This window comes from Podarcis muralis, chromosome 1 (genome assembly GCF_964188315.1).
Source record: "Podarcis muralis chromosome 1, rPodMur119.hap1.1, whole genome shotgun sequence".
NCBI classification, from domain to species: Eukaryota; Metazoa; Chordata; class Lepidosauria; order Squamata; family Lacertidae; genus Podarcis; species Podarcis muralis.
In genome coordinates, this window is record NC_135655.1 from 75,817,029 (window position 1) to 75,841,800 (window position 24,772).

The 24,772-nt window shown below is 42.4% G+C and overlaps 1 long non-coding RNA gene across 1 annotated transcript; it reads left to right on the forward strand.

Annotated features, from left to right (window-relative positions):
- Positions 1–560: 560 nt before the first annotated feature.
- On the forward strand, positions 561–24,523 carry LOC144328410 (uncharacterized). The gene is made up of 4 exons (XR_013393637.1): positions 561–3,856; positions 4,619–4,776; positions 7,085–7,212; positions 24,470–24,523. It is a non-coding gene; the product is annotated as an uncharacterized LOC144328410 (long non-coding RNA).
- Positions 24,524–24,772: the final 249 nt, after the last annotated feature.

Here is a 24,772-nt window from a genome sequence, read left to right on the forward strand (position 1 = left end):
TGACAAGGTTACAGGAGAGTTGACTACAGCGAGAGGAGGTAAGAGGTATTTATTTTACTGGTTCTTTTTTTCATGTTTAAAGCTAAGTCGATCAACACTTGCAAGCCGATCCTTGGCATTCAGTGGGACCTACTCACAGGTAAGGATGCATAAGATTCCAGTGCTTAAATTGAGTGCATGAAGTACACTTGATCATACAGCCATTTAAAAGTGTTCAGTCCCTACAGTTGCACTTTGACTGATTAGATAACGTATGTGATGAGAGATGTCAGGAGGGCGGCAACCTGTTGATTCTCCCTTTACCTCATGCTGGCTTTTGAGTCTACCATCGGTGGATGACACACGGCTCTTCGTTGATCCAAGTGACAAACCTGGCTGTTCCTCTGGAAATCACGATCAACCACAGCATCCTTCTGACGGCTCTGGGAGTTGGTGGCATGGTATTGTGGTACTTCTACTACCTGCGGATTGATTTGCAGAGGGTTGCACGGGGGACTTCTATTTGGCCACCTGGTGCTTGTGCTATGTGATTGCACAAGATGCCAGAAGGGATTCCACCTGGGGATTTGGGAGTGTAGTACCACCAGTGCACTCTTGACACCCAGCTCTGTTTCTCCTTGGCATCTGAGTCAGGAGAGGCTGTGGAAGTGCTCAGCTGCTTCCTGGATTTGATAAGGGGCTGGTTTTAGGTCGGTAAAACTGAATCTTAACCCTGACAAGATAGGGGTCCTTTGGGTTGATAGTTCTCAGGTTCACACAGATGGTAGGCAAATAGTTCTGGATGGAGTTGTCCTCCCCTTGAAGGGTCAGCTTGCAGGTGCTCCTTGGTCCAGCTTTGTCTTTGGAGGCCCAGGCAACCTCTTTACCATGAGATGCCTTTCACTGGTGCATCAGCTGCAGCATCTGCCAACATCCCAACTGGAGTAGTGCGGTGTGTTATTTGTAGAGCTGCCTCCGAGAATGGTTTGGAAGGCTCACTTGTGCTGGATGCAACAACCAATTTTGACTGGCACTGCTTGCATGGATGGTATCTGGCCAGTTTTAAAAGAACTCCACTGGTTGTGTATTCATTTGTGGGCCTTATTCAAAGTGCTGGTGTTGCTTACTTCTAAATGTCACCTCCAACAGAGATTAGGGTTTTGTTAAAAAGGGGGGGGGCAAGAACTAGCACCTCAACAATGGACTATCCTTCCTAGCAGATATGCCTTGTGCCATCTTTGCCATCCTTTAAAAGCCAGGCAAAAAACTTTTTAGTTACCCAGGCATTTCAAAGCATTTTTCTGTCTTAATGATTTTAGACCTACTATGCTTTTACACACCTTTTAGCTGCAGGTTTTGTGGTCGCTTTTTATTGTTGCTTTGTTTTTTTGCAAACGCCCTTGAAACTTTGGATAGAAGGTGGCATGTGTATTTATTTCTTTTTTATAGTTCTTTTATTACCTTTATATCACTCTTTTCTTCCACCATGGAATCCAAGACAGCTCACATGTGATTCCCAGGTGGTTACCTATCCAGGCTTTGGCCAGACCCAGACCTACTTAGATTCAGCAAGGTGGTGGTCTAATGGACCTTCAGATCACAGTAAGTAAAATAATTTCTGTGCAGAGAAGTTCACGGGCCAAGAAAAAAAACACCTGGGGAATAGACAGGCTGAACAGGTTGGAAGCACTAATAACTGTTAGCATTTTTAAATGCTTAAATATTCTGCTATGGGGTTGCATTCCTTTACTGCTTAATTTAAAGCTTTCTTTAAGAAGAAATGTTCCTCATATGCTTATTGCATATATTCATTCAAAAGAAAAAGCGCTTTTAAGCGAAGAAGCATGAGTGTCTGATACCACTGCTCAGAGGGAATGCTAGGAATGTGATTTCACAGAGAGAGGACAGGAATATTGTACACCACCAGAGACATCCATGAGGTCGTACTTAAAGACCTGCTGATGTTCCCGTTTCTACTCACAGCACTTGCTAAAATAATGGTGGTACTTTTGTCCCCTCCCCACTAATTAATCTCAGCAGGGAGCTTGCCTACATCTGCTGTCTTCAAGCAAATAAATCCTCTGCAATCCAGTGCTGATTAAAGTCCCATTGATTTTCACCTCTCTGATTCACTTCTGGAGCCTCTTGACTCCATGTGTATTATAAAGTATCCCACAGCTTTCCTAATCAGGCCCCTGCCCCACTTTGCTGTATCAATACAGCTGTAATTTGCCATGTGGTTCTTTCTATTCATTTAACCTGAAGGTTGCTGGTCCAGTCAAAAGGAATTTGAAGTAATAATGGGGGACAGAGGCAGCAGTGTGCAGAGGTAACAGGATGTCCCGGGAGGTGTGCTGTCTTCCAGGTGCAAAGAGTCATGATGTGAAAGAAAAGTTGCCATGTCTTATAAACCCATTGACCACAACCCCTTCCTTCTGATTCATGTAGGTACAAACGATATTGCCAGACACAGCCTTCGACATATGACAAGGGCCTATGAGACTCTGTGCAGGAAGCTGAAGGGCCTTGGGACACAAAGGTGGCTTTTTCAACACTCCTTCCTGTTGAAGGTCAGGGCCCAGGAAGAGAGAGGAATTAAACCACTGGTTGCGCAGGTGGTGTCAGGAAGAGTTTGACTTCTTAGACCATGGTCTCTGCTTCCTTAAGGAAGGCCTTCTGGCAAGAGATAGACTGCACCTCACAGTGATTGGCAAGAATGTGTTTGCTAAGAGTCTCGCAAACCTGATGAAGAGAGTTTGAAATTAAATCTTATGGGGGGGGGAGAGAGACAATGTTACAGATGACAGGGAAACACCTCATACTGGGGATAATAGCTTAATTGATGCACAGAAACTGAGGTAATGCTCCAGAAACCTGCTAAAGAGCAGGAAACTACAAGAAATCAGCTGGAGGGAATGATTTGTGGTTTCAGTTATCTCTATGCTAATGCACAGAGTATGGGAAACAAGCAAGATGAATAGGAGCTCTTTTTATTTGTAGCTTTTTACAGTTTTATATATTCATATCATATTTGCATCCTTATGTATAATGAATAGGAGCTTTTAATACAGGATGGCAGATGTGACCTAATACTATTAATGCCTATTAATAGTGAAACGATCCCCCTCTCCTCTCCCCACATGCTATTCAAAGGGATCTCCTGACACATACCTCTGACCCAGTTTTGGAGGGTGCAAGAGGCATGCGTCAGGGAGGAAAGGGGGAAAATCCCAGTTCCACATATCCTTGTGCAGAGCATCTGCTGACAGGAGTCATTAGTTAAATCCCACCCAATGTTTCTACATTTGCACTGTGCTCTCCTATCCCTGTACAACTTGGGAACAATCTCTGCTGTGGGTCAGGCAGGAGGGAAAAGTGGTGGTAATAATGATGCCTCTGCAGGGGGTTCCCCCTGCCAAAAAGATTAAAAACTTGGGAACAGCTAGGGAAAAGGTGGTTATTATATTATAATGTTTTAAACTAACATTTATTCAGATTAACTCATTGAAATTAATGGACACGATAAACTTACACGCATTAATTTCAATGAGTCTACTCTGATTAGATGATTACAGACCAATGCCTTTGCACTGGTCTCCCCCAACTCCCAACCTGGGAACAAGAAAAAGATGATATTTCCCAGGCTAAATCTTGCATGTCATTCCTTTTGCCTTACCCGTCCAGATTTGTTCCTGATTGGTTCTCCTGGATTTGTTACTGTATTCCTGTGTGACCTTCATGCTTCTTTCAGCAACTTGTTCAGACTGTTAAGTTGGACCCGTAATATAATGCTGCAGTGTAGAGTGTTCCTGTTCAGGATTGCATCCCATCAGCCATGCCATTTTTCTAGACACTCCATTCTGTTTTCCTAGTCCAGGTAGGGCTTATTTTTCTTCCCCCCTTGTGTTTTCCCCACTTAATGGTTTTTGTACATCTGCAGACCTTGAAGCTCCTCTGAACCTGCCAGTTTTTGAATCATAAGGATTGGCAATTGGAGAATGAGTTTGTTGTTAGCGTATATGGTCGTTTATTCTGTTTGCAATCTGGATGGTGTTCACTTCATATAAATTCTGAGTGTGTTACTTATACTTTGGAATTTGTTCTGCTTTTAATATGCTATTTTGCAGAGTGCTCACTTTGTGTTAGATGTTTATGTTCAGTTCATTTCCCCTTCCTCTGGTTTGTTTTGCAATCTGATGATCAGTGTGCATGAATTTCATTTGCAATGTGCACAAGTTTGATGAGGTGCACATCAATCTGTTTTATTTGGGTTCTCAAATGTGTTTGAAAGGAGACAGTTTTGTTGGTGGCGGTGTCATAGTCGGAATTACTTATTTGCAGGAGTCTCTTAACAATGTACAGCAGAACATCCACTTAATTAAAAACAAAAGCAAAAGAAACACCTTCCATGATTGCAAATGGACTTTAAAATCTTCAGTAGATCTGGGAGAAATGAAGAACTAATAATTGATTGGAGTAGCAATATACAAGATCATACTGTAGCTGGCCAGCTAAGTTTTAGGATTGCCTTGTAAATTTAACTGGTAGAGTCTTACCAGAACATAGCGAGCAAGAACTGTGGGGGTGTTTTTGAGGCACCAACTGCTACTACCATGTCTGGTTCCATATTTAATTTCAGGACTGCCCTTTTTCCAGACATCAATTAGACAATCTCTCCTGTGTACCCAAGAAGGATATTGAATGGGGGGACACACAATAAGCACCACCGCATTAAGCAGTCACAGATGTTAACTACAAGTCCAGGGCACAGGAGCCTGACTAAGGAGGCTAGTTCAGGTAAATTTCTTCTCCTCTTGACTTTCAGTCTGGTTTCTTTCAGATAAGTGTCCAGGCTGCATTCCATTTGTTTCAAGCAAGAGCAGATGCATTCTCCCTCAGCTCTTATTTGTTCGTTTTCTTATTAAATTGTGTCTCCCCACTCCCTAGGAGTGCTTTTGTTCAAGGTGTCAGTCAACCTGGAATAGGGCCTGAGTAATGCAGTTCAGGCCCTCGGACAGGGGAGATTGATAGAAGGGGAAAGGACAGGTTTCAACTGCCACTCTGTTCTCCTATCAACTGCAGGTGAACAGCAATAGCAACCTTTGGGGGTCATGTTTGGAATTTTGAAAAAAAGTGCTCTGGGCGCACACTCACAAAATGGCTGCTATCAGGGCACAGCATAACACCCAACAGCTGCCACATCTAGAGGGACAGAAAAAGGACCACAAAATGGTGTTGGCATGCTCCTCTCCATAAACGGAGGAAGAAAAGTCCCTATATCCCTATGTCACAGAGCTCTTGGCACTTCTCTGTTCTGAACACAATAAAGTGTTGGTGTCCAATCCTGGCATCCTGCTAAATGTGGGCAACTTTAAGGTGGTCTGCTCATTTTAGGAGAAGCTGACCCAGCACAAACAGAAACTAAGCAGACTCATTTGATCTACCCAACTTCTGGTTCCTTTAGGCCAGACATCCCCAGCATCATGCCCTGCAGAGGTGGTTGGACTATGGCTCCCATGATCACTCAGCATTGGCCGTGCCGGCTGGGGTTGAAGAAAAAGGGCCCTCAGACCACCTTGTAACTAACTGTAAGCCGACTAAGTCCACAATAACAGCACCCAGAATCCTTCTTTGGAAAGTCTCCTGTTCCTGGGCCCCCAAGGCCCTCTGAAATCTCCAGAATTTTACTGGGCAGAAACATTCTACCCAGCCCTAAAAACCACCAACTTATTTGTGGGTGGCTCCACTTCATTTCCAAGCTGATAGGGTCTTGTGGGACGCGGGTGGCACTGTGGGTTAAACCACAGAGCCTAGGACTTGCTGATCAGAAGGTTGGCAGTTTGAATCCCCGCGATGGGATGAGCTCCCGTTGCTCGGTCCCTGCTCCTGCCAACCTAGCAGTTCAAAAGCACGTCAAAGTGCAAGTAGATAAATAGGTACCGCTCCAGCGGGAAGGTAAATGGCATTTCCATGCGCTGCTCTGGTTCGTCAGAAGTGGCTTAGTCATGCTGGCCACATGACCCAGAAGCTGTACGCCGGCTCCCTCGGCCAATAAAGCGAGATGAGCGCCGCAACCCCAGAGTCGGCCACGACTGGACCTAATGGTCAGGGGTCCCTTTACCTTTATCACTTCATTTCCAAGCTGATAGGCTCTTGACCAGCAGCGTTTTTTGTTAGCAGGTGTGATAAATAACATACCTGGGAAGGGGAAAGTGGCAGTGGACTTTCATTATCTTCCCTGCATTTAAAAATATGAAGACAACAGGACTATCAGCACCACAGTGTAGCACAGGAAACTTTTGCTATTTGTTGAAATGATTAAAATGTTTTATACCAGTGGCAACTCTAAGATGATAGAGCATTTTGTCAAGTTAAATATAAATTATAAGTAAGCATTATTTGTCTGGGGGAAAACATTGTGAGAATGCAGTTTTGCTCAATACTGTTATTAGGCTGTTCCAAATTGCTTGTGTTAGCAGTTAGGCATTTAAGAGGGGACAAAACAGCTGTAGAGCCAAAAGAAGCCTCTGCTTTTCTTAATTAAGCTTTTCTTAATTACGAAAAACAAGTGGAAGGGACTGCACAGATAATCAAGCATTTGAGACAGCCTTGTAATGAGTTGGCCTATAGATCCACCCAGCTGAGCCTTCCCAACCTTGTGCTCTCCAGATGTTATTAAAACCCCATCATCCCTGGCCATTGGCCACACTGGCTGGGGGTGATGAGCGTTGGGAGTCCATTCATAAGTGGAGGGCACAAAGGTTTTTTAATATCTAGGTGATATCTGGTTCCGAGGGACCTTTTAGCTTTTCCAATCCTAAGAAGAGCCCTACTGAGTTAAACCAAAGGCCTTTTGAGTCTAGCATCCTGTTGGCCAATTAGATGCATGTGGGAAGCCCATGTAACAAAACAAAACAAAAACAGGAGTTAATTTATCAGTATGTCAGTGACGACATATGTGAAAACATACCAGAAATGTTAAAGCTGAGCCCCGTGCTAGTCTAGCATTGTAGTATACATGTGTGAATCAATAGCAGAGTGGGCATTTGCTTGAGCATTGCAAGGCTCATACCTAGGAGAAACTTGCTTCCTTGTTGCTTTTCAGTTTATGCACGGAGGCCTCAGCCTGTAGCATTGTTGGGCAGCCGATCAAACCAGAAGATCATTGATATGTCTCCCAGTGAAAAAGAAAAGTAGAGGCTGGCATCTCTTACGCAACACAGAAGCAGAAGGGTGAGTGTTATATGAAAAGTGCTTTGAAAAAAGACCTTTCAGCCACATTTTAAATTTTAACAGGATTTATATAAGTGGCAACAGCTTACTTTTTAGCCTTAAGGCTCGGGTAACAACAGATAAAAGCTTCTGAAATGTTTATTGTCTCTCTCCTTCTTCTTTTTTTAACCTTATCTATACAGAATTAATGACTCTTTCCTTTGGAATCTTACCTTGAGTGCCTAACAGATATCTCTTAGGGCTTTGGGAAATGTGTTGATAGGGGCTTCATACGCAAGGACTTTAAAGTACAATATAAATCCCAGACTGCCCCCCCTTGCCTCCCACGAATATTGCTTTTAACCTGAACCCATCAGCTACTACTGCAGTGTAGAGGCTTGTTTGGAAACCACTATATCTATTGTGAGGCAAACAGGGCAAAATGGAACCATCTCCCCAGTCATATGCTAGCCTGTATCTCTGAAGTAGCCAATATGTTGTTGGACTACAACACCCATCAGCCCCAGCCCCATCATCAAGGATGATGAGGGACAATGGGTATTGTAGTCCAACAGCATCTGGTTGGCACATCATTGGCTACCCCTTCTCCAGGGGAATTGATTCTATGATTCTGTCTGCTCCATACTCGTTTCAGTGGCAAGAGAAGGAGAGTTTGGAATCTGCCAGGCTATAAGGCAAGGTGCAAATGTATGGAACAAGCAGCAGTGGCCCATAGTGTAAAACGAGGCTTGCTGGATAACAAGTGTCACCCAGACTGTGTGGACGTGGGGGCATCTCTTCCCACATGGAACAGGATTTTAGATGGCAAGCAATGGCATGTGGAAAGATGGTTCAGATGATGAGAAGTTTGGAGCTGCAGGGTGGAGAGCAGGGATGGTGCTAATTAGGAGCTATGGTGGAACTGAAAAAGGGGTTTTGGCAGACAAGTGGTACATGGGACAGTATATTGGGACCATATGGTTAGGGCTATTTTATAACCTAGCCGCTAGTCTTACTACCTAGAATCATAGAATAGAATCATAGAATCATAGAGTTGGAAGAGACCACAAGGGCCATCGAGTCCAACCCCCTGCCAAGCAGGAAACAGCATCAGAGCACTCCTGACATATGGTTGTCAAGCCTCTGCTTAAAGACCTCCAAAGAAGGAGACTCCACCACACTCCTTGGCAGCAAATTCCACTGTCAAACAGCTCTTACTGTCAGGAAGTTCTTCCTAATGTTTAGGTGGAATCTTCTTTCTTGTAGTTTGGATCCATTGCTCCGTGTCCGCTTCTCTGGAGCAGCAGAAAACAACCTTTCTCCCTCCTCTATGTGACTTCCTTTTATATATTTGAACATGGCTATCATATCACCCCTTAACCTCCTCTTCTCCAGGCTAAACATGCCCAGCTCCCTTAGCCGTTCCTCATAAGGCATCGTTTCCAGGCCTTTGACCATTTTGGTTGCCCTCCTCTGGACACGTTCCAGTTTGTCAGTGTCCTTCTTGAACTGTGGTGCCCAGAACTGGACACAGTACTCCAGGTGAGGTCTGACCAGAGCAGAATACAGTGGCACCTCTTTCATAAAAGCTTGTGATCCCTGTCCATAAACAAATTAGACTGCGGCCTCTGAACATCTACTGAGTGGGAAGTTTTTCCTTCCAACAGAGTTGAATTTGCATCCATTTTAGATTCTTCTCCCTTCCATTCACTTAACCGTTTAACATTTTCTGCAGCTGTGTATTTTATCTTCCGTTGGCATAAATAGCTACACACAGAGATCCTAAGATGGCAGCAGCTGCCATCTTCTAGGTCTCCCTTTGACAGTTTTGAGCCACCCCTGCTGGTCTTTGTGACAAAATCCTCAACCCCCAAAGCTATGAATTTTACAGTAGCTCCTGTAACAGGATATGGGTAATGAAATATGAGCACGGAGGAAGGTTGAAGTGTGATGATGGATTGATCCCTCTGAATCATGTCATCTCTGCCAGCTGTTTTGTAACTAAGTGAAGTGACAAGATCATTAATGTGGACATTTGCCTCTAAAAATCCCATCACTATCTTCATTAGCACTGGGTCACTACTGGCTCTCTGCTTTGATTGCCGGTGCTTATTTCAGTTGGGTGGTGAATTTCAAGCAGCTGAGAAATGCTGCGGTGTGTTTGGCGACTGCAGTTGTTAGCAACTTGAGTACAGGAGGAGTCAGGCAACACGCTGCAATCTCAGCGGAATAGATCAGCCAAAGGCCACAGCTAACGGGTAGATTTTGCTGCATGCAATTAACATAATCTGAGCACCGCTTCATGCTTTTTCTTCAACCGTTCTCCAAAAAATGAGAAGCTGAAGTGAGGGCTAACACCGTTTTTTAGATTGAAATGTGGAGATCTGGGGTTTTTTATTTTAAAAAATCCAAAAGGCACCCATATTCCAGGAAACTTCAGGTCTCCTGGGGCCAGAGGTGGGAAGGGGGTGAGATTCTGGTTCCTGAAAGGGATAGAGGCTTGTAATCCTCACTCTTGCCCATGCAGTCAACAGTGATCAATAAGGGATGAGTATTGGGGGAGGAAAGGGACGCGGGTGGCGCTGTGGGTTAAACCACAGAGCCTAGGACTTGCCGATCAGAAGGTCAGCGGTTTGAATCCCCGTGACGGGGTGAGCTCCCGTTGCTCGGTCCCTGCTCCTGCCAACCTAGCAGTTCGAAAGCACGTCAAAGTACAAGTAGATAAATAGGTATCGCTCCAGTGGGAAGGTAAATGGCGTTTCCGTGCGCTGCTCTGGTTTGCCAGAAGCGGCTTAGTCATGCTGGCCACATGACCCAGAAGCTGTACACCGGCTCCCTCAGCCAATAAAGTGAGATGAGCGCTGCAACCCCAGAGTCGGCCACGACTGGACCTAATGGTCAGGGGTCCTTTTTATTGGGGGAGGAAAGTCCTTGGAGCTTTTGAAGTGTCTCTGTAGTTTAAGCTTTTTCAGAACTGAGCATAGGAAGTTGCCTTGCACTGCATCAGGCCATTGGTCCATCCAGCTTGGTATTATCTATACTGACGGGAAGTGGCATTCCAAGACCTCACACAGGGCTGTGTCCCAGCCCTACCCGGAGGTACCTGGGATTTACCCTGGGAGCTTCTGCATGCAAAGCAGACGCTCTGCCACTGAGCTACATCTCGCCCTTTCTGCAGCGCTCAGTGAGCCCAACATGGAAGCTGTGTTATGTGTGCTTTCATTGCCATATCTGGTGTCACCTTCTGTGCCCAGCTGCAAGCACTGCCATATATCGCTGCCTTCTGTGCACTGTAGATACGAGACAGTCTTCGTGAGGGAACTATTAGTGAGAATACTGTATTCTTTATTATGAGGAAGATTGGAATACTTAAATCACGGCAGGTCATCCTTTCATTTGGAGAAATAGCTGCAGTTCCAGTGAGTTATGTGTTCCGTTGTTGTAATTTTCTTTAACCAATTGTAATATCTCAAGCTCTGTTCAAATAACTGTTCGCAATGTAGAATTACATTTTGCTTATGTGCGCATGTTTTATTTCCCCACCACACACAGGAGTATCTACAAGGTTGCTACCATGCAAATAGTAGGGGGACATACACAAAGTTTTAACTAGAGTTTTTCTTGGAGAAAGCTTAGCCTCCCCCCTTTCAAGCTAGTTGAGTAGCATTGAAACATAGCACGTTGTGCTTAAATGAAATAGCTGCCACTCCACATCTGAGCAGAGTGAATGCAAGACTATTTTCAACTGGAGAATTTCAAGCTCTGGGTTCCAGCAAAGCTCAGAAGCTGCTTCTCATGATGTGAAGGGATGATGCATAGTTGTTGTTTTTTAACATGCCGTTTCTTTTCACTAAATTAATGAAGGTCAAATGCAAGGATGGACAGTTCACTCTGTTTCTGGCCTATGCTGGTTTCTCATGTCTGTATGTGGTGGTTCTGGTTCTTGTATACTGCATTGCTTTCATCAGATGAAGAAATTAATAGCTAGCATATGGAAAAAATGGGGAGGGGGATACAAAACACAAATGGTCATGTGACCTAGGTGTAAAGTTAACCCGTTTCATTCTTAAAAATAAACCCATTGCTTGGTTTTCTATAGTACTAGGGATTGAGGTAATAGATGTACTTCATACATCTTCATACTGAAGAGTGATCAGTCCCTCTTTCTGCATTGCAAAATAAATTGCAAAAGGAAGCGCTGTTTGGAAACGTCATCAAGTGAATTTAGAAAGGGGAAGAAATAAACCAGAAATGGTTTCTGTGCAGAGCGTGCAATCAGCCAGAGAAATTAACTGCTGCATGGGGTCATAAAGTCTAAGACCACAGCTGTTTCAAAAATGGCTGAATAATTGGCCCGTAATAACACTTATGATTGTGTGCCTTAGCGTAATATAATCAAGACTCATGCTTGAGGGGTTTAGCTGATTGGTGTCAGAGTGAATGATCCTGCTTTTTGCATCCCATTTCTAGGGTTGTTCCAGTGCCTCTAGAACCTTGGCAGTTTTCTAGTTGTACCTATGGAAGATTCTTGGACATGATTGTTAGAAAAAACCTATGAAAGTGTAGATTTATGACAAAAAGGTTTTTAACTGCTTATAAAATTAAATGCAACAAATTGTGTGTAGCAGGGTAGGTTTTATATTATTAACATGGGACTTTAGTTATTTATTTATTTATTTGGATGTATATTCCACTAAATAAAAAGGCCTTCAGGGAGGCTTTCAATAAACAAAAATTCCATAAAATGTTAACACTGATTTAAAACCCAGTTAAAACTTTAAAGTGATACATAATCAGTAAAATAAGCCTGAATGTCTGTTAACCTCTCCTTCCAAAAACTTCTGAACTCGAAACATCTTGATCAGGTTTTCTGGTGTATATGGAATGAGTCTGGCAGGCCCACCAAGGAAAGGATTTCCAGAGGGAGGGCATCACCCATTGAGAAAAGCCCAGCCCCTCTCTTTAATCCTTCATGAGAAGACTCCTGTGTCGGAATAAGGTCAGGCTTGCCCATTTGCATTGTCTAATAGAACTGAATAGGAGAACAAAATCAACCCGTATCTGCATAAGGACCTTGGGTTACATTTCCCTTCATCACATTAGAAAAGCCTTTTCCAGTCCAGGCCCCCAGATATTGTTGGACCATAACTCCCATCATCCTGACCACTGGCCATCCTCACCACTGGCTGAAGGGAGATGTAGGCCAACAATATATGGGGATACAAGTTTGCAGAAGGCTGGGCTATTAAGAACAAGCATCAGAAAAATTGAATCACCATGATAAAACCAAAGATCTGTCTAGCCTGCCTTTTCCTGTTGGAAATACATCTGAGAGAGGGCCAGACAAGCCACCCTAGGAAGGGAGTGCCGGGCACAGCCACTGAATGCTAGAATGTGACAGGGCCCAAGAACAGGTACAGTGGTACCTCGGGTTACAGACGCTTCAGGTTACAGACTCCACTAACCCAGAAATAGTACCTTGGGTTAAGAACTTTGCTTCAGGATGAGAACAGAAATCGTGCAGCGGCAGCGGGAGGCCCCATTAGCTACAGTGGTACCTCAGGTTAAGAACATTTTCAGGTTAAGAACGGACCTCCAGAACGAATTAAGTTCTTAACCCGAGGTACCACTGTACTTATCTATATGGAATTCTGGCTGTGATCAGAAATCAGTGCTTCAAATGGAATACGCATACAATAAGTAGGTTCTGTTTGTGAGACAATTGTGTAGGGAGCCTTAACTGTGTTTATTATGATTTTGTTATTTATTGTGTGTAAGCCGCTTTGAGATTCATTTGAATGAAAAGTGGCATAGAAATATAATAAATCAAATCAACCTGGAGGAAAGTGATGAGCTAGTGGAGGCAGGGCTTGGCAGCACTCCCTGTTGGCAGGTGTGCTTACACGTGAGTAGAATTAATGCCCAAATAGGGCTAAGATGCCTGGATAACACTTTACAGAGCTGATTTGTGTTTTTGCAACCTTTTAGAAGTCTAAGCTTTCTGTGATTTACTGTTCTTGGTGGATATGTGTTGTATGTTTTTAATGTGTGTGTGTTTCTTTGTTGCCTTATTCAGGCAATAAGATTTTGGGGTTTGTAGCAAACTCTGAAAGTTACAGGGTGAACTTTTGTTTGACCATCAGTATTCTGCAACACAGACATCAGATAACTTGACTTTAAAATTTGAATGCTCTTTGGTGGTCCAAAGAGCAATACCGCTGCATGTCATGCAGCGTGGCTGGAGCCACTGACAGAATAGGATGATATTGATGCGGTCAGTGGCGTAGCGTGGGTTGTCAGCACCCGGGGCAAGGCAAGTAATTTGCGCCCCCTAACCCATGGATTTGCGCCCCCTAACCCTAACCCCCAGATGTTGCGCCCGGTGCGGCCGGCCCCCCCCCCTGCACCCCCCACGCTACGCCACTGGATGCGGTAACCCACTGCATGCTAAAATGTTATCTGAACCTGTGAAAAGTCTGAAAGTAGCTCAAAGGTTTTTTTTATCAGTGTTCTTTTTTCTTTCTTCTTCTTAAAGTTTCACAAATGCCATGCATAGGCTGCACACTTCAAATACAAAGAAAGGTTTCTTAGATTTCTGAAGACACTCTTCTACTAGTAGCAATGCCCATTCAGCCTGCACTCTCCAGAAAATAGTCCCCCCCCCCAAAAAAAAGTATCCCAATAGAACCACACCATCCCTCCATCCCCTTTTATGCACTTTTCTGTATCCCAACTCTGGACGTCATGTTCCCTGATTAGCTCTCTTTGTGATGTCCTCTTTATCACTACCCTTGAAGCCATCGGGATCCTAATACTGGCTGAGTAGCTACAAGCAATAGCAGGATTAGCTCACTGGAGTAGGAATTAGGGCCATGCAGCAAAGGGAGGCTAAGAACATACTACTTTTAGAGGTTAGGTATTAGAACCAAGATGTAGTTTGATGGCAGGGTTTCAGGGTTTAGTGCACGGCAGTCAATCATGACAGCAGCCCCAGTGACCACATGCCACCCTCACTTGCACACGATTCTCCTGCCTGCTATCCTTTTACCCCTTTCTATACACTTGTTCACAGAATCCACTGAGCAGAAGTATACAAGCTGTCTCTACGCATCTGAAGTGTCTAAAGTGTTTGTGTGAAAGAATGTGTACCTGTTGATTTGCACAGCTCTGCTATTGTGTAGTAGAGGTTCACATTTTGTACGCTTGTTGAATGTAACGTGATTGCCACTCCTGATAGTCACTTCCACTGCACTGCATTAAGGTAGGGCTGCCATATATCTGGAATTTCCCAGACATAGCCAGCATTTGTCTGTTGAAAATGGAGTCCAGGCGTAATTTTTGAAAACTGGCAAAAATGTCTGGTAAAAACTTCCAAGTTTGGGGGGGGAAGGTTTTGCAAAAAAGGCTCAACAACTTTGCCCCCCCCCCCAAACCCCCACAACTTTTGTGTCCAGATTTTCACTGTTTGAAATATGGCAACCCTAATTAAACCAGTGAAGGAAAGTGCTCTAAATGACTCCTCTATAGGGTACCCTATGGGTCTTTTGACTTACTAAATTTTCTAGCTCAACTTGCAGACTACATCTTAGAAGGGTTTCCCTGGCAAATGGTAGAGACAGATATGTCTCTCTTATTGGATACTGGTATTTTTTCAGGCATAATTAGATTAGAATGCATAACACAAATCTGATGGGGCTCGCTTGTGAACTCACTAGTTTAAGCATTCATTCTCTCTTTTACTCCTTGTACATATAAGAGCCAAGTTCATTTTCAGCCACAAGCTTTTGTTTATGGGAATTTGCCCTCCTAAGTGTTGCACGGTGTTAAATTTACTTCTAGTATAAACAAATTAACAAAACTGATGCTGTACATTAGAATCTGGTGTTGTAATTCTCTTAAATGTTAGGCATTTATTGATTTGGTTGCACATTATGCTTCGTGTTTGACCCGTTGGAAGTTGAGGAGCATGCACTTGGAGGGTTTGCCTCGAAGGGTTAATTTCATTTTGTTCCTATTCCCAGCAGCTGTCAAAGGTGTTGAAACATTGGGTATTTATCTTCTTGATAAATGCTGCCCATTTGGATTTGATCAGAGCACTTTCAATTTATTCCTGCCAGGGTGAAGTTAGACATCAAGATCTAGAGCGATAAGGAAAAGGAATTCCATTATGACAAGAAAGGTCTACCAAACCTTGTCTGGAAGCAAACAGAGGGATGGTACAGCAAATTCAACTTGGCTGTTGCTGAATGTAGATTATAAAGCAGTTCAATAGTTGAGAAACCAATAAAGAAACACAAACGTTATCTTATTTCATTTAATGTGCCGTAGGTTGTTCCTCAGCGATAGGTTATCAAAGTAATTATTTTCTTGGGCTTACATAAGTTACATGTGATTGTGTCAATTCACGTATTGAAAGGTTTACTCTATGAAAGTAATTTGGGGAAGATTTTAGAATATGTTTCCCGGTTTGAAACTGTTATTAGCATACTCTTTGATTTTAGTTACAATTAAAGATTCTAAAAAATATGATGCCATAATTATTCTGTTATGTATTATAAATAATCATGATTCTCGCTAAAAGCTTTAGGGATAATAGCAACTTTTAAGATCAACAATTTCTGAAGAGCCAAGGTTATTAAGTTTTCTTTCTCGAGTTTGGTTTAATTGTGATTATCCTCCTAGTGAGCCTTCATGCTGATATGATTCCATAAAACTTGCATGGAAGTTATTCAGTGTTGCCTGTTTATATATGACATTGCCAGGTTATTATCCCTCACTTTCCTGTGCAATTTTCTGATACTCTTCTTATCTTCCCCCTTTTTTGCAGTTAGAAAAGTGACACCATGATTGCACTAGAAAGTGTGGGATAGCAGCCAAATTTTGTGTGAATAAACAGCCTGCCTGATAGCACCCATCGCCTGTTATCTTGTAAGCAAGGACTGGGCCTTGCAACATTTTGTTTGTTTGCAAGTTTTGTTGTGTTGAAAGGGGACAGTGGGAATGAATTCAATAGAGAGAAAGAGTGAAATGTGCATAGTAAGGGTGACCCAAGTTTGACTGAGTTTCCAGATAAGTAATAAATATATTTATTAAGGGTGACCCAAGTTTGACTGAGTTTCCAGATAAGTAATAAATATATTTATTTATTAAATATATTTATATTTATTAAGCGGTGACCGGGAAGTATGTGTGGTTTAGACCAAAGTTGGGGAACATTTTTGAGCCTGAGGGCTGGATCAAGAAATGGCCCACACTCTAGTGACCATAAGTGGCAGGTGGGCAGATCCACTCCATCAATCACCAGACTTCATCATGACGTCAGATGACAACTTCAAAGGAGCTCATCGTCAGCACCAATCAGCTGACAAAAGCTAACAATGTGCTTGGCTTTGTCCATTTGCAGGAACGGTTTGGATTCAAACTGTGCCTGCAAATGGGCATTTCTCCTCTGCAGACTAGCAGAGCTGTCTGTAAAAGAAAAATGTCAGTTTGCAGGCACGGCTTGAATCCAAATAGCACTTGCCCATGGACTACTTCAATGTCTATGCCAATCAGCTAATAGCTGGTTTAGAGTTAGCTTTGCAGGTCAAACCTGTTGAGTATAGCGCCAAGGCCAGAAGAGAGAAGGCCTTGCTCCTGGGAAATGATAATCCAGCCTCACCAGAATATGGAAACGTGAGAAGGGCCACAGTGACAATTCTTTAAACCCTGTAGCACAGGATGTTCATATGGGGGAAGGTCTTCCTTGAAATGATCAGGGCTTAGATCATGTACAACCAAGGCACAAACCCAACTGTGTTAGCCTATGTAGGTGTTTCAGAATAGGTACAATATCTTTGCTCCTTAGCTCTCTCTCGTTTAATAATCTATGGGCAGCAACATTCTGTGCTAGCTAAAGTTGGCAGCTCATTCTGCTTTATGTGCCCATGTGGATGAAATGAGGCATGATTCATCCATGGCTGGTTTTAAGTGACATTCTAACCTAGTTTAGTGTTTCAAGAATGATCCTAGGGCTTGCCTGTTTTTTACATACAATATGCAGCAGCAATTGTGTGTGTCCATATGGCAGAACAACAACGGATCCCAGCTCCTTGCTATTGGCGCGCTTGCCTTGGGCTGGATTGCAATTGCATTTCCAGCATGCATACATCACATTGCTTGGAATGGCCCCTGGATGTCTAGCCAGTATGATCTGACATGTGTTTGGGCTGATCATTGGTATTTGCTGAGAGCCCATTGCAGTGCTTTGAAGACCTGACAGCTGATTGTCATGGTTTCAAGGCACCGTGCACACAAGATGGTTTAGTTTTTAAGCCTTGTGGGCAAAAATGCATCACCTGACATCAGGTGATTTACAGGTGGGCCATTTGGCCAGAATGGGGGAACTAAGAATCTGGCCTGCTGAACAGATGCTGTTGCTCACCCTGGTGGAGATAGTACTGAGCTAGATGGACCTAGTATCAGGCAGTTTCCTGTGCTTACCACCCCAGTAAGGAGCTTTCTACATTACATTTCACCTTTTGAGTTAGTCCTGCCTTCCAAGAAAATGTCACCTGTAATTGATTCCTGCATTGACTAGGGTCAGATAAAGGAGGGAAAAGTTTGGATTTGGTTTACAGACATGAGGCTTCTACTCACGTAAAACCATCTATAGTCATATAAAGCTGGGAAGTAGCAGCACAGAGGCTGCAAATTTGGCGTTTAGAGTCACAAAGATTCTGAGCTTCTGTCTTTAACAAGCATCCCGTTACCAATATTGATAATGATGGGGCTAATGCATCCTGCCTGCCGCACCTGTTAAAGCAAGTGAGTATACCTGACATAGTCCTTGGCTACTTGCTTTTAGTGTGTCTCTGCAAGATAACTTTTTTTAATGTGGTAAACATTGTCTGTCTTTGCAGTGTGTAGGACTCCTCCATCACACAGAAGTACTTAAGATTAAAGCCTTAATATTTAATAAGCTCTCTATTGTTATATGGAGAGTGTGCCAATGTGAAATTGGGCAGGCAGCTCTGTGGATTAATGGAAATGGGCAGCAGGGTTTAAAAGCCCCCAGTGATAATCTGTAAATATGCTTAGGCACTGTCTCTCTGCAGCACCGCTGGGGAATCCTTTTCTTTCCCTATTTCATGAATATAAATCATCTTTGCAATTCCTGGGCATCATTACCTGTTTGCCATGTGGGATTTTGGGAACATTATTAGTTTGTATGAGGGCATCTGCTCAACCTGAGCATGGATGTAATTCCTTCACCTCCTAAAATCCTGATGCTTATTAAGTGGTATCATGGAAACAATTGTCAGCGAGTTTTAAAAAGGAGAAGGGGTGAGAATGAGTAAAGCAATCTCTGGCACTTTAAAATAAGCAGAGCCACTCACTATGTGGCGACATGAATAAGCAGACAGACAATCTGATATGAAAGCCGAGATAAATCTAGAGAGATTTGAGGGATATTCAGGATGCATATCAGTTTTAAGCCTTATGCATTGAGTGGTCCTCCCTGTTTATAGCCGGCTTCCACTTTCTAGGTTAGACATCCCTGTATTGCCTGGCTTCAGGTAGGGATACCTATGATACCGCCAAAGAGTAAATGATGCATTCCAGAATAAATGAACCCAAAATTGCCAATATAGTTCTCGGAACAATTAAATGCAAATTCTCCGCTATGCTTCCACAAGATTACTATGCATATATTTATGCGAAGTGCTGGCACTTTCAATTTACGTTTCAATTTTGCATTTAATGCACTGTAAAGCATTGAGCGAAACAGTAGTATCAGAGGAAGAGCCAGCTAAATTAGAAAGAGAAAGCCTTGTGCACCCTCAGCAATAACAATAGAAGTGTCATCTATTATTTCCGTTTATATGCAGCAATATCTCTTCCCGTAAACAAGGCACTGGAGCATTCAATTAATCAATAGAGCAGAATGACTGAATATCCTGAGAGTCTGTTTTCTTTGTTAGGTCTCTGCATGGCAAGTGGTGCGAGGACTGACCAACCCACAGTGGTGGAGGTGGCAGTCCCTCCACCGGCTTCTGCTGTGAATTTGTGAGGAAGTAGTACGGTCTTTGCCCTGCTTCATGTGGCCTCCCACTCTTTGCCTTGTGCTTCCCAGTTGCACTGCACATCACCATTTCTCTCTTTAAACAGGTATGATGCGGGTGGCGCTGTGGTGTAAACCATTGAGCCTTGGGCTTGCCAATCGGAAGGTCGGCGGTTCAAATCCCTGCAACAGAGTGAGCTCCCATTGTTCAGTCCCAGCTCCTGCCAACCTAGCAGTTTGAAAGCACCTCAAAGTGCAAGTAGATAAATAGGCACAGCTCTGGCAGGAAGGTAAACGGCATTTCCGTGTGCTGCTCTGGTTTCGCCAGAAGCGGATTAGTCTTCTGGCCACAAGACCCAGAAAAAAAAAAAGGGGTCCTTTACCTTTACCTTTTAGTACAGTCTTTGCCCTGCCTCATGTGGCCTCCCACTCTTTGCCTTGTGCTTCCCAGTTGTGCTGCACACCACCATTTCTCTCTTTAAACAGGTATGATGTGCTCTCCAAATTTGTGTGGATCATTTCTTTTTCCAGTATTACATTTCCCCTCTCTTGTGTTCATCCTTGTCCTATTCTTACTAGCAGAGTTTGTTTTATTTGGTATGTTTGTTTTTTAAAAAATGCTAGGCCTCTGGCCATCTTAGACTGGGAGAGGAAAACTTTTCCTATGAAGGGCAATTGACCTATGGGGAATGTTAATTGTGGGGTCTGCAGCCAGTGGTGGGTGCAGTTTACAACATTGCAGGATTGTGTGACTTTTTATTTATATGTTCTACCTTATCCCATCTCTACCTCTCTCTCTCACACACACACACAAATGAAACAGAAGTGAATTCCAGTGGGGCTGGGTGGAGTGCAAGCATAGCTCCCAAAGTGTCCGCAGAGTCAGATGAACTGCATCCAGCCCTCTGACCACAGGTTTCTTCACCCCGGGTTTAGAGTCTAGACACTTTGCTAACTTTTCTGTTAGCACCGGTGGCAAAGCAGCTGCTTTATGATCCTATCACAAGGTTCTTCTCCCTGTGATCATTGTGAACCTCTGCCTGTTAATATCTGGCCTGCTTAAATGCAATGCCATGTAGTACTTTTAAAACTCCATTTAGGAGGCCCACAATGTCACTTGTGATTGAAACACATATAACAACTAACATCTCAGCTTGTAGAAGCCTAAGCCAAGGGAAAGCTTGGACCATCTGGATTCCCTGTAAAGGCAGCTTCATCAGATTATTCAGTGGGCAAGGCAATTTTATTCCTCTCCCTGCTGTATCTGCAATTAAAAGATAAGTAGGCAATGTTACCCGGAAGAGGCTTGGTTGCCTCCTCCTCCTCATGTCACTGATGTCACAGCACACTGTGATTGACCAAATATGCTGAGAATTTTTGCCCGGGTTGGGAGGGGGAGAGATGAGACTTGTGTGGGTGGTCATTTGCTACCCTTTGCTATTGCATTAAAAATAAGTTTGCAGCCATGTTCCATGGAGGTGTGCCTTCCCTGTTCTGAAAATACCAATTGGCTCATTTGCTTGCAGCAGTGTGTTATAGTAGATCCAAGCATCCTTTCCACAAGCTTAAACATGTAGCAGGAAGCTATCACGTAGTCCATGTCCCCTACCCCACTCCTCTGCAGCACTAGCCTTTAGGACCTGAGTGGGATGCTTAAAAGACTAAGAAAATACTGAATCAAGTGAGCTACTTGGGGACTATGTCTGAGGAGTTAGTGAAGCAAGTTGTTAATCAGAAGAGCATTTGGATGTTATGTAAATTACCAGAAGGTGGCCCTAAAGCTTTATGTTAAGAGTTCAAAAGAATTTTCATAGTGTAATTTATGTTCCTTCAACTCCTCATTCAGCAGAGTGAACTGAATACAAATTACTTCTTAGGTTTTATGAGATGTTTCAAGCAAAGCTTACCAAAGTTAACTAAACTACCTCCTAACAGGCATGGTAAAAAACTGAACCAAAATACAGACATGTGACACAGCGAACATCCAAAAAAAGGAGGCCAAGTTGTGTGAGTAAAGTAATACCATAATTTATCAGGGCACCATTTGAAGAAAATGCAATGAAATTAAAGAACTGCAAGAAAACTCAAGGAGTTGAAACAGGAGTGTGGCATTCAGTTAAGGGAATATCTGTAAAATAAATATATTTTTGACTCCAGCAGCAATCACCACCATACCTTATGCATCCTCATCACATTTGAATCGGTTGGGTTCTTTGTTTAATATGTCCCCTGAATTTATTTTTATGGACATGAGAATGTCCGTAAAAAATAAAATAAGAAAGCAAGAAAATGCAACCAGTTAAAATCAGTAAGACTAATTTGCATGTAGTTGATTTAAATGGGGCTAAAGCATAACTACCTTTGCTTGGCATTAGACTGCCACATTTTGCTAATTGTGAAGTGCACATTCTAGGATATTAATCTGATAGTGTTACTTTTTCAATAAAACCATAGTTTAGTTTGCTAAAGTGCTAGTTCTAATATTCTCATTGAAACAGCAACAGATACTGACATTTCAGGGCAGAGAACTCTCAGCATTGTTAAGTTTCCCAATGAAAAGATAAGCTTTGATCAGTCTAATGATATGCATATACATTTAGTAGTTTGCATGATATATGGAAGCATCTTGGCATATTTTTCCATGTAGATTACCAACCATCGATTCATTAAAGAAAAGAAAGAGCTTTGAGGCAGTTATTGAATTTGTGATAAGGGGAGGGAAAAGCAGCAGAGCAGGTTCTCATAAACTTCCACCTTTTAAACTTAGGAACTGTAAATTTATCAGATATATTTCTGAAGTGCCTTTTCAATGAGGGCCTAAACTAATAGACTTAAGGTTTAATCATTACACTTCAGGGAAATAATAAATAGATACCGAAACAACTGTAGCTTTTAACATGTTCCTTTTATGTTCTACTTTGTACAAAAACTTCATTATTAATGTTAGTAATGGTATGGCTGCATTGTACGTACTAACAATTCTAGGCAAAATGTAGCTTTGAAAGACAATGATCAAATAAGGATTTTCCCTGGGTTAAGTGTATGAAATGTAGTTAATACTTCCTTTAACACGATTCTACAGAATTGTACAAAAAATACTTGCAAACTAAAACTCTGATGAGTAGATTAATAGTATTTTAGCAACATGGGAATTGCTTTAGTTTTTTTGTTTTTTGTTTTACCTTATCTGCCTGTCTCGTCTGCTTTCTTCCTACCTCTCCTTTGACTTTCTAATTTAAAAGAAATGCAAAATAAATACAGTACTGCCTCAGTGCCTCCCATGAAGTAACAATGACCTAGTTGAAAGCCACCCATTGATACTACACCCTAAGCAGATATCTGTTGGATGCCAAGGTAATCCCTATGCATTAGATGGTTACAAATTTACTTTTATTATGGTTAGACAAATGCGGATCTTTATTGAAAACTTATATAGTTGAAGGGTTAAAGGACTGACATTCATATTCCTGCTGATACTCAGAATCAAACCCATTATGCCAATATTTCATGACAATGGTACATGAATACTTCTGGTCATGACCTACATAAGAAGTTTATTTTATTTAAAATTGTGTGATGGAATCACGGAAGTCACATGAAGGAACTCTCTTTTGGCTGAAAATTGTAAAATGGGAAGCAGCCATTATGACCGTGTGATTTCTGCAAGTTATCTGTTTAGGTTTTCACTTGCCACTTATTCTTCAGTACTTGTGTTGGTCAGTATACTTTGGGATTGTGTTAAGGCTGCGTGTCAGGCATGCATTGTGGCTACACTGTGCATCAGTGCATCAGTTTGGTGGACTCCATAAAATTTTATTTCTTACATCCTTGTTTCTGATAACACATTGGAAGTGCTGTGAATGATGGCAAGTATTCCACCACGACCCCCTTATTAGACACGGTAGTTTCATTGGTGATGGAATGAATTCAATGGGAAGTGAAACTGCTGGTGTGAACTGAACTGAGGGGAAGGGAAGGGCCATGGCTCACTACGGTGTGCATGCAGAGGGTCCCATATGCAATTCCTGGCATCTTCAGGTAGGGCCGGGAATGTCCTCCCACTGAAACCCGGAAGGGGGTGGGGGCTACTGTCTGCTGACAGTACTGAGTTAGCTGGACCAGTTGACTCAGTATAAAGCAGCTGCCTTTGTTCCTATGACACACTGGATATATCACTGTTGTTTTTTTTACTTACCACTAGTGATGTAAGACTGTTTGAAAATGGAAACTCTTGTCTGCATCCCACAGCAGTTACCCTGCCAACAGTACTCAATCTAGTAATGTATGCTTGCAACTTTTCCCATGGTGATAAATGTATTATTCCCTGGGTGCTGCAAATATTTTTGTACCCCAAGGGAAGACAGAAGCAAGGGAGCCCAGGCCAGGGACTGCAGGTTGCATCAACTCCCAGCTGACATAGGAGGATTCTGTCTGTCTTGGTTTTATAGAATGTATTTGTTTTAGGGTTTAATTTTAAACTGCCTTAGGTGCCTTGACAGAGAGGAAGCATATAAAACAAACAAATAATGATGATAGTGAATCATTATTACCTAACATTTTACTTGATGGTTTTGTGTTTGGATGGGAAACCACATCAGGACCTTCTTTCAAACACTAGCATGTTTAAGTATATTATAACTTTGTGAAATACTCATTGGGAATCATATTAAAATCATTATCATCTTAGTTGAAACCATAGTTGAAACCATGCAGCTACAATATGGCAAATGTACCATACTAATGCCAGCACTAGGTGTGGGCAGGTGAACTATAAAACAGTTGTATGCATGGGGTGTTAACAGATCCTTAATAGAGTCATGTCATTGCATTTTCCTTTCTGCAATAGTAGGCCAGATTGCATATATATATAGAGAGAGTGAGTTTTGTAGCAATAAAATTGAACCACAGGTTTTCTACATTATGAAGTACTGTCCTTGTACATACCATTTTTCCTTCTAGCCCCCAATCCCCACTTCCTCCATGCATGCAAAAAATTGGAATTAAAACTTGTGAATAGAGAAATGTGCCATATATTTTTCCCCCACGTAAATAAAACTTGAAAGTGATTTTAGGTATGACAGCATATATTATAATTTTATACATAGGTATTAGAGAATACAAAACACATTCCACTGTAAACTTTAAAGAATATTTAATAAGTTTTTAAAAAATAATGTATAGCTTTCCCCCCTTCCTATGAGGTGCATGAAAATATACCATTCCTTTTTGTTGCAGCAAGACTATCCAAGAAACCCAAGGAAAGCTACAATGATCAGGAACAGGTAACACTGGAAAGAATTTATATTCAAAATGGAACCTGAAATGAAATAAAGCTACATACGAGTTGAAAATGTTTTGCAAAATGGAGGGCAACATTTACAAAAGTGTTGGGTGTAGGCTCCAATGAGCTCAAATCTCTCACATCATCAATAGGACACATGGGCCTCTTTGCACATTACATTTTCAGGTATCCACCTGAGATATTTTAAGTGCACATCTAAAAAATGCAAAAACAGGGGTTGCTGTAATTTTCTGGGC